This window comes from Suncus etruscus, chromosome 13, assembly GCF_024139225.1.
Source record: "Suncus etruscus isolate mSunEtr1 chromosome 13, mSunEtr1.pri.cur, whole genome shotgun sequence".
NCBI classification, from domain to species: domain Eukaryota; kingdom Metazoa; phylum Chordata; class Mammalia; order Eulipotyphla; family Soricidae; genus Suncus; species Suncus etruscus.
In genome coordinates, this window is record NC_064860.1 from 98,423,501 (window position 1) to 98,433,102 (window position 9,602).

The 9,602-nt window shown below is 45.4% G+C and overlaps 1 long non-coding RNA gene and 1 other non-coding gene across 2 annotated transcripts; one reads left to right on the top strand and one right to left on the bottom strand.

The window, feature by feature from the left end:
• The first annotated feature begins 4,038 nt into the window (after window positions 1-4,038).
• Window positions 4,039-4,202, top strand: LOC126026552 (U1 spliceosomal RNA). Its single transcript, XR_007501781.1, has one exon. It is a non-coding gene; the product is annotated as a U1 spliceosomal RNA (small nuclear RNA).
• A 2,191-nt stretch (window positions 4,203-6,393) lies between these two features.
• Window positions 6,394-9,198, bottom strand: LOC126025665 (uncharacterized). The gene is made up of 3 exons (XR_007501496.1): window positions 9,144-9,198; window positions 7,241-7,326; window positions 6,394-6,493 (listed from the first exon to the last, which is right to left on the bottom strand). It is a non-coding gene; the product is annotated as an uncharacterized LOC126025665 (long non-coding RNA).
• Between the last annotated feature and the right edge of the window lie 404 nt (window positions 9,199-9,602).

Consider the following 9,602-nt stretch of genomic DNA (forward strand, 5'->3'; position numbering starts at 1 on the left):
TGTGTGTGTGTGTGTGTGTGTGTGTGTCCTCTATTGGCAAAACCACGTTCCTTCCCTTTCGGCTGTCATTGCGGGTGTGTGTGTGTGTGTGTGTGTGTGTGTGTGTGTGTGTGTGTGTCCTCTATTGGCAAAACCACGTTCCTTCCCTTTCGGCTGTCATTGCGGGTGTGTGTGTGTGTGTGTGTGTGTGTGTGTGTGTGTGTGTGTGTGCCTAGTCTTTTGTCGCCCTCTATTGGCAAAACCACGTTCCTTCCCTTTTGATGGCTTCCCAGCTCTGTTGGAGGAAAGTCCAGCCCCTCACTAGTAAGCCCGTGCTTTCCTCAGAACAGAGCATGGCTGGACTTCCTTCCTGCCCTCCGTCCCCAGGCTCCTGCTGTCCCGGGGCTGGTCATGGCAGGGACTAGCAGGGTTGGCTTCTGTCATGCTCAGGGCTGTTGCTGCTGTTGCTCCTGAGAGTCAGTCTGGAGCATGGGGGCTTGCTGTGGTTTGGGTGGCAGGGCGGAGGAGCCAGGCGTGCTCTATTCTGGGGCTGCTCCTGCTGTGCTTGACGGTGGGTGGCATGAGGTGGGCTAAGGGCTCAGTAGTGGACGCAGGTCACAAGTCCAGGTCTGCTCGCCCCGGAGCTGGTGCTGTTCTGGGCAGTAGTTGGCACTGGGAAGTGGGACAGGTCAAGCAAAAGTATCTTACACTTTTGAAAACAATCAGTAGCCATTACGCCGAGCTTTGTGCACACTCACCTCAGCCGACAGGGAACAGTCCAACTCAAACATCACTGTCCATAACTGATGCCTTCAGTTCAGGAGATGTAGAAAGCTCAGCAAAGATACCACAGACTGACTGGATGTAGAAAAAAGTCCATCACTGACTTCCAATGAGCTTTGTTTGCTGTAAGCTTCGCCTCGGGAGAGAATGTGTGAGGTCCTGGGTTCAGTCGCAGGCCTCCGCAGCTCTGCTACATGTGGTCCCATTATCCCCCAGCTAGCACCATTGGTCATGGCTTCCACAGGTTGAAAAATATTGCACTGAATAAATTTGATATATGAAGGTCAGATACACACACGGTGGTCCTCAAGGCTTATTCATTCCTGTCTCTGCCTCAGGGATCACTCCTTGCCAGGCTTGGAGACCAGAGAGCTTCAAGGGCCTCCAACCCCAGGCTGCGTACCCTCTGTACTATTTGTCTACCTTCTACTTTAAAATTTTTTATAGTTACATGTATACATTGTGATACATTGTCCTTTGTAATGATACTTATTCTGTTATAGCGAGATAATAAATGCTATTACCTATAGACCATTTAAAAAATCTTATCACTTACCACTTTGGCATTTTTGGGTTTTTTTAGCCACACCCATCAGTGCTCAAGGCTGACTTCAGGCTCTGTGTTTAATGACCCTGGTGGTAGGAATTGAGCACAGGTTAGTCCCTTTTAAGACAAGCCCCTTATCTGCTCTGCAACACCCCCTTCAGCTTTGTATGTGTGAAGTAAGATAGTTGATTCTTTGGTGTTTTTGCATGTTTGTTTTTGGGCCACACTCGGCGGCATCCAGGGGTTACTCCTGGTTCAACACTCTGGCAGGCTTGGGGACATTGTGGGGTGGTGAGGATCCAACCTGGGTCAGCTGAGTGCAAGAAAGCCTTCCCTGCTGTTTTTTTCACTGCAGCCCTCACTGGAAGCCACTTTCTACACCACTTCACCTTTATCCCAAACCATACTCTCATGCGCCACCTGAAAGGTTAAAGGAGCCCTTGTGAGCAGTGGATGCTCTTCTGAGGCACAGGGCACTGCCTGCTCTGTCTCCACCTCCTCCAGCTCTCCTTCCATGCGAGGCACAGCAGACACACTAGCCTGCCTTGGGTGTACACCTCAACCAGCTTCTAGGTGAGGAGCCTCACAAAGCCCAAAGCCCTCCTCAGTCTGGGTCGCTTCTGCCCACTTCCTAGGGAAACGATTCTATCTATTCCTAGATTTCATACCATTTCCTCCCATCTTGCGAGTTCCACAGGCAACTGACCAGAAGTGTTGAGGACTGAAGCAGAACTGAGTGGAGAGTCAGAAGTAAGCCCTGAGCACTGCCATGTGTGGCAAAGAGAGAAAGGGGACGAAAGGGTAGAGGGAGGGGTGGAGGAAGGGAAGGAGGGAAAGAGAGTGGGAGGGAGAGAGGGAAGAAGGTGGGAAGGGAGAAAGAAAGGGCTGAGGGAGACAAGATGGGTAGGAAGGAAGAAACGAAGGAAAGAAGGGAGGGAGTAAATATGGTAAGGAGGGAGGGAGGGAGGGAGGAAAGGAAAGGGAAGGGGAAGGGAGGGGAGGGGAGGGAGGGAGGGAAGGGGGAGGTAGTGAAGGAAGGACGGAAGGAGGGAGGGAGGAAGGAAAGAGGGAGGGAGTGAAGGAAGAAAGGTAGGGTGGAAAGAAGGAAGGGAGGAGGGAGGGAGGGAAGAAATGGAGAGAGGAAGGATCTGACTCTTCTTAGTTCTCTCATGTCCAGTCCTCTCTCTCTGCTGACAGGAGGGAGTGGAAGGGAGAGCTCTTGCAGGAGAGGGACCCACACAGTGTGTCAGGTAGCATACAGAGAAGGCTCTGAGCAGCACAGCACCTAACCATGCTTGCTCATGAGGCTGGGACCCTGACAGCTCTGAGCCGAGCCAGCTGAGACTCCCATAGAAGGCCACTCAACCAGCTGCTCTCAGTCTGGACAGTGGACTCGTAGTCTGAGGGCATCTGGAACTAGTTCAAGGCAAGCAGCCTTTGACCAGGCTTCCCTCCATCCAGCTTCCTGTCGTTTTAGGATAGCGACAGGAATCTGAGGTTGCTTTTCTTTTACAAATGTTGAGTTGTAGGACTCTTTGTCCTAAAAATGATGGAGCAACGGTGGGTAGTGAACTTGCCTTGCATGTGGAGACCCAGGCTTAATACCCTGCATCCCTTATGGTCCCCCAGGTATAATCCCTGCATCCTTAAAAGTCCCCAGGTGTGGCCCCCAAACAACACAATTATTGAGTGTGGTGAGATGGCATAATAGGCGGCCATATGGACTTTGCAGGCAGGACGTCCAGGTGTGAGCTACACGTCATGGCTTCATAAGCACTGATCTGGGGGTAACCCTTAGCACTACTTAGTTCTTAGCCCTCCGCAGTGAATAACCACAGCAAAATTATTGAGGACTACGTCAGCTTCTATGCATGGGGTTTTTACAGGGCTTGCTCTTTGTAGTGCTTCGGGGAACCATGTGATGTCAGAGTTTGTGCAAAACAAGTACTCCTATCCTTTGGGCTGTCTCTCCAGTCAGGGTCAGGATTTATACTTTTTCATAAAGCCATGGGATTCATGTTCGTGTCCTTAGCATCTGGTGCTGTATCTGGCATATAGTAGGTGCTCAAACCCTACCTAGTGTGGGGCAGAGACTGAAGGAGGCAGGGAAGATGGAAGGGAGGGAGTGGGGAGAGAGGCAGGAGGGAGCAAACTTTACCACCTTCCTGGCAGTCACTGGCATTGACTTGACTATGTAAAGTCTGACCCCTAGTTGCAAGGATGAGGATTTAGACAGAAAGCTGCCAACAGAAAGGAACTGGTTTTCATCTTAGTCCTTCAAGTCCATTCTGCTTCTCTATTCTCCTGCATAACGTTCTAACCTTACCTTATAGAATTCCCATTCCTACAGGATTCAACACAGTAAAGTGTTTTATTTCTAACTTTGGAATTTCATAACATTGACTTTTACTGTTCCTGCAGGTTGATTAGACCTGGATAAATAATTCTTATTTTATTATATTTTCTTCTTCTTATTTTTGGGTTTTGGGTCACTCCCAGCGGTGCTCCGGGGTTACTCCTGGCTCTGTGCTTAGAAATTGCTCCTGGCTGGCTCACGGGACCATTTAAAGCTCCGAAAATCAAACCAATGTCTGTCCTGGGTCTGCTAGGCTCAAGGCCAATATCCTATAGCTGTGTTATTGCTCTGGCCCCTGGATAAATAATTTAGAAGCAAAGTCCAACCTAGGCCACGGCATGTGGATTTTGCTATCTATAAATTGTTGCTATGAATACTTACCTGGCAGGGGAGATACCATGATCACGAAGGTGGTTTTCCCAGGGTGAGGCTTATCCATTGCACTCCGGATGTGCTGACCCCTGCGATTTCCCCAAATGTGGGAAACTCGACTGCATAATTTGTGGTAGTGGGGGACTGCGTTCCCGCTCTCCCCTGGTTAAAAAAAAATTGTTGCTATGAAGGATGTAAGATGACAGCAACTATTTTCCCAAAACAAAGATGTTCCCTCAATTTCCTCTTTCCTTTTCACCTAGCCCTTTGATATGGAAAAGCCCACCTAGATCTCACTCCACCCTCCCCTCCCCAGAGGATTTTGAATTTGTAGTGAGACTAAAGAAAGGTCAGTCTGGCTGGGTAGGCAGAGAGGCCAAGAACTAATTCATGATTCTCTCCTAACTGTCTCGGTTTATTAATTCCTTGCAGCTACCCGACCTGCTTCAGACCCATCTGTTTGGGATTGGAAATGCGTAGTGTGGGGATCTGTTTTACAGAGTTCCTTCTTCGTTGTCTTTAATCACTGTTATTCTTTAGATCTCCTTGCTTATTACTTGCAAGTTTGTACCCTGTTGTGTATATAAACATTTATGGGATGATTTTGTTACTGACCCTACCCTGATCGGTGATTGTGCCGTACCCTAGGCTGTGACCTGGCATTCTGCCCCACTCTAGGGTGGTACCTGATTCTGCTTCCACCATTGGGTGGTATCTGATCCCACCATTGGGTGGTACCTGATTCTGGGGGATAAAAACAAGGGTCTGTGGAAGGCGGGGGGTGGGGGGGTGGGCTTTTTGGCTGGAACTGAAGCTGAGACATTGGACTTCAGTCTTGTCCACCGAATAAAGCTAATATTTCCACAAGCCTGACTGTCTGCGAGCTGTTTACCCGCCGTTTCACCTCAGAACCGCCAGCAGATGCTTGCTCCGAGCTGGAGGGGTAAGACCTCATCTTCCATCCCTCCATCAGTCAACCTCTTCAGGGGCTGACTTGCAACAATACCCTTAAACAACATCTCAATTTCTCCACATTTTAGTTTTTTTTTAAGCTGAGGCGACTGTAGGGGTTCCAGAGCTAATTTGTTGATTTAAAATTTGCAATTCAGTTCAGTCCTTTGGGCCCCCCAAACTCAAGAAAACAAATTATAAATCAGAATACAGTAGGGTAAGCCATGGCTTTAAAATGAATGAGTGGGTATGTATGGGTTTGGTAGTTATTTACTATGAAGTTGTGAAGTGGACTACTGAGCCACATTTATTATTCTGTGTCACTTGTTATTTCTGCCCAAGAATAACTGGATCTTTTTAGGACACTAGTATTTGTATCTCCTCTTCTGAGTGATGCCTGCTTATTTCCTTTCTTTGTTTTCATTTATTAGTTGTTTCATTTTTCCTTTCTGTATTGCACACTGAAAGGTCTCTGTGTATTTGTCATATATATTTCTCAATCAGACTTTCTATTACTTCACTTATAATTTTTCCCTTTGCCCTGAAAACATTTTATCTAATGTCATATTTAAAATAACATTTTCAAGTAAAAAGAAGTTCTAACACTTTTTATAGAATACCTGAAATATTTTGACATTTCTATTATATCAACTAAGAATCACGTAAGCAGCATAGAATATATCTGATGCTTCTTTGAAAATGACATAAGAATAAAATATTTGGGCTGGAGAGATAGCATGGAGGTAAGGCGTTTGCCTTTCATGCAAGAGGTCATCGGTTCGAATCCCAGCGTCCCATATGGTCCCCCGTGCCTGCCAGGAGCAATTTCTGAGCATGGAGCCAGGAGTAACCCCTGAGCACTGCCGGGTGTGACCCAAAAACCACAAAAAAAAAAAAAAAAGAATAAAATATTTATTCAGTAGCATTTTTCCTATTGGTTTTTGTTGCAAGTCAGCCCCTGAAGAGGTTGACTGATGGAGGGATGGAGAATGAGGTCTTTCCCCTCCAGCTCAGCACACGCGTCTGCCACCCTGTCCAGCCGATGGTTCTGAGGTGAAACGGCGGGTAAAAAGCTCGCAGACAGTCAAGCTTGTGAAAATATTAGCTTTATTCGATGGCCAAGACTGAAGTCCAAAGACTCAGCCTTAGTTCCAGCCAAAAGCTTTCTCGCCTTCCACATATCCTTGTTTTTATCCCCCAGAATCAGGTACCACCTAATGGTGGAAGCAGAATGAGGTACCACCCTAGGGTGGGGGCAGAATGCCAGGTCACACCCTAGGGTAGGACACAATCACCGATCAGGGTAGGGTCAGTAACATAATAATCCCCTAAAATATTTACATACACAATAGTTTTAATGTTTCACAAATTTCTCATCGTGTGTATGCAGTGATGACTTTATGCTGCAGCTGCCACATATACAAGGGTATGGCCCCGATGATAAACAGCAGGTAGAGGCTCAGTGCTAGCGGACAGCACAGAGATGGATGAGTGAACTGGGAACACTAATGGAAGAAAGTTGATACAGGTATTGAGATTGACATTAGAATACAATATATGTAAGAAAACAATGATCAGTAACTTTGTATATCATATTTTTTAAGTATTTTATAATCAAAAATATAAAAATTAAGTAAAATTAATAAAAAAGTAGACTTAATTTATTATTCTGATTATATAGTGAATTAACAGTAGAAGAAAGAAAGCAACATTTTGTTCATTTTCTTTTTCTTTTAGCAATTTTTCTTTTTGTGTGAAAAAGGAAAATTAGAGCCCTTGCTTAATAAGTATGTCCTAGTAGGATGAACAGTTCATGCCACCCAGTCGAGAAACTGGTGCTAAAAGGTGGTAAGGTACAATATGTAAAACCCTATGAGCAATAGAACTCTAAACCATTGATGTTGCACATATATGTACATATATATGTACATATATATATGTACATATATATATGTTTCTTGCCAAGAAGTAGACTAGTAAATGGGAGGCTAGTGGGGGTGGGGATAGGCAGTGGTGGAGAGAAGTAGACACTGATGAATATATTGGTGCAGAAACATAAAATATGCTTGACCCAAGCTTTTATAAGTTTGTAATTTCTTGGTGACTAAATAGCATTAACAAAAATAAAAAAAATAAATAAAATGACCCAAAATAAAAAATAAAAATAAAGGAAACCCAGTGGATTCACCACTCTGGGATTGAGAAAGCTACTCCTGAGAATTCCCAATTACCAGAAGAGATTTTAGAGCTACCTTAGTCACAGCCTGGGAGATGTCCATTCAGCAGTGCAGAAGGTTGAGGAGATCACCGTGGACCACAAGTTATAGTCTGGAACCATCTGTGTTGGTGGGGAGGTGGTGATAAAGCAAGTGCTGATGGGAATAGTGTCTAGTTCAGACTATACGCTAAACAGTATGGGGAGCGTGGTAGGAGTCCATTGATGGTGGGAATATTATCTATTCAACCCAAATAGATAAGTATAATCTAATTCAAACCCTGATTGAACTCTCCACCTTTGCAGCAAAAGTCTTCCATTTTTGCAGTGAGCTGCCATTGACTTTGGCTGTTCCATTAGCCTTGCTTCCAACACAGAGAAGTGGTAGCCACTGCCCCTGGAGATTGGGACTGAATTACAAATACTGAATTACAAATATTGGTAGCCTCATTTCTCTTGTAGGTACTCTAATTTTAATTGATACTGATTGGATTAGAAAGCTCCTTACTTCTGGGGCCGGAGTGACAGCACATCGCTAGGGGGTTTGCCTTGCATGTGGCTGACCCAGGACGAACTGTGATTCGACCCCTGGCGTCCCATATGGTCTCCTGAGTCAGGAGCGTTTCTGAGCGCGTAGCCAGGAATAACCCCCGAGTGTCACTGGGTGCAGTCCCAAAATAAAAAAAATAGAGAAAGAAAGATCCCAATTTCTTTTGTTTTTGTTTTTTAATTGAACCTGTTCTTTGATTGGATTATCAATTTGTTGATCAGTAAGTTCGTTTGTAACAGTGATGCAAAAATGAACTCATGATAGTCCTGTTGTGCTAATAGAATAAAAGGGGAATGTGTTATATAAGGGTTAATACTGTAGCTTTGCTCTCCTTGTCATGTACTCTTTGAATTCAGAATGCCTTCTATGGGGTGGAGCAGCAGCACAAGTGGTAAGACATCTGCCTTGCACACACTAGCCTAGGATGGATCAGAGTTGGATTCCCTGGTATTCCATGTGGTCTCCAAAGCCAGGAGAGATTTCTGAGCACATAGCCAGGAGTATCCCAAGTGTCACTGGGTGTGGCCCAAAACCAAAAAAAACAAAAATCAAAAAAGAAAGAAATGCCTTATGTTGATGTCTTGTAGTAGTGAGAAGTCCAAGTCTCTAAGGGCAGGAACTAACAGGTAATAATTATAAAGCTAACCACAACAGAAAGGTCAAATGGACATGCTTACCTAGGCAGGAGGAAGGGAGTTCCAGAAACAATCTATGATTATATGAAACATAAACTGAATATATTCAGAAGATAGAGTTGTAGCAACAGGGGCTCATAGCTAGACTGTGAGTGTCTTCTCAGCTTAACTGAATAGCCATAAAGCAAGGCATTGAGAAACTTCATTCTTACTGTTCATTTTGTCCCACAACTGTGATATGGTATCAAAAATATTCTTACATATGGATCTCTAGACCCCTATTCTAGGCAACAGTGTCAAGCCAGTTGGCTTTACCATGCTGCATCTACATGCTAATCACATTTCTTTTTGCCCAAACATAGTTATAGGTGATCACTAAAGAAAACTCCATTACAATACCTTTCCCCCATGCAGTGCCTTTGCAGGGAGGTTTCTTAGCATCGCTGTTTTTTTCTTTGCACCTGCACCCCCCTTTTCTGGGCTGAAACAGAAGGCAAATACTTTGGCCAACTCTACTCTCTTCTATAGGACTCAGCTTGAGCAGCTTCTGGTAGTCTCTGCCCATTCCTAAGCCCTGCTGCAGCTGCTCTGCTCTCATCCTGCTCTCTCACCCTGTGCAGTGTCTGCACTTCCCTTCCTCACTGAGCTCCTATGGGCAGTTCCGTCCGACTCCTGTGCTTGCCCAGACTATGAGGGACTCACTCTAGGCAGGTCAGACCAAACCAAGTGACTCTGGTAAGAACTTGAACTTGTACCTGATTGCACCGTGCTGAGGACTGAAGTCTTCTTCAGAGCTGGTGTTCAAGCACATGGCCCTCAGCAATGAACAGGGGGAACAAAGCCACTAGGAAGCCGTAACATGCAGTATTCTGAGCATGGATTTGGGAGGGTCAGATCCTGCTGTCAGTTGAGTTCCTGGTCTATGCAGAGCCAATCAAGCGATGGCAGTGTGTGTCCAAGGTCTGGCTGGTTTTCAGGGGGAGGCTGGTGAGGCACCTGTGGTGGGAAGTGTGTCTAGTAAGGGAGCCAGCAATTCAATAACACATGCATCCTTTTCTGGTTTGATATTTTCTGTGTTTCCACATAAACACTTCGTAAACCCCTTGGCCTATGTGACTACATCTTTTGTAATGTCTGAGATGTCCCAAATCTCTAAAAATAAAGACCAAAATGTGCCTCTTTCTTGCTCTTCCATAGAAGGAGTATGTCGGGCC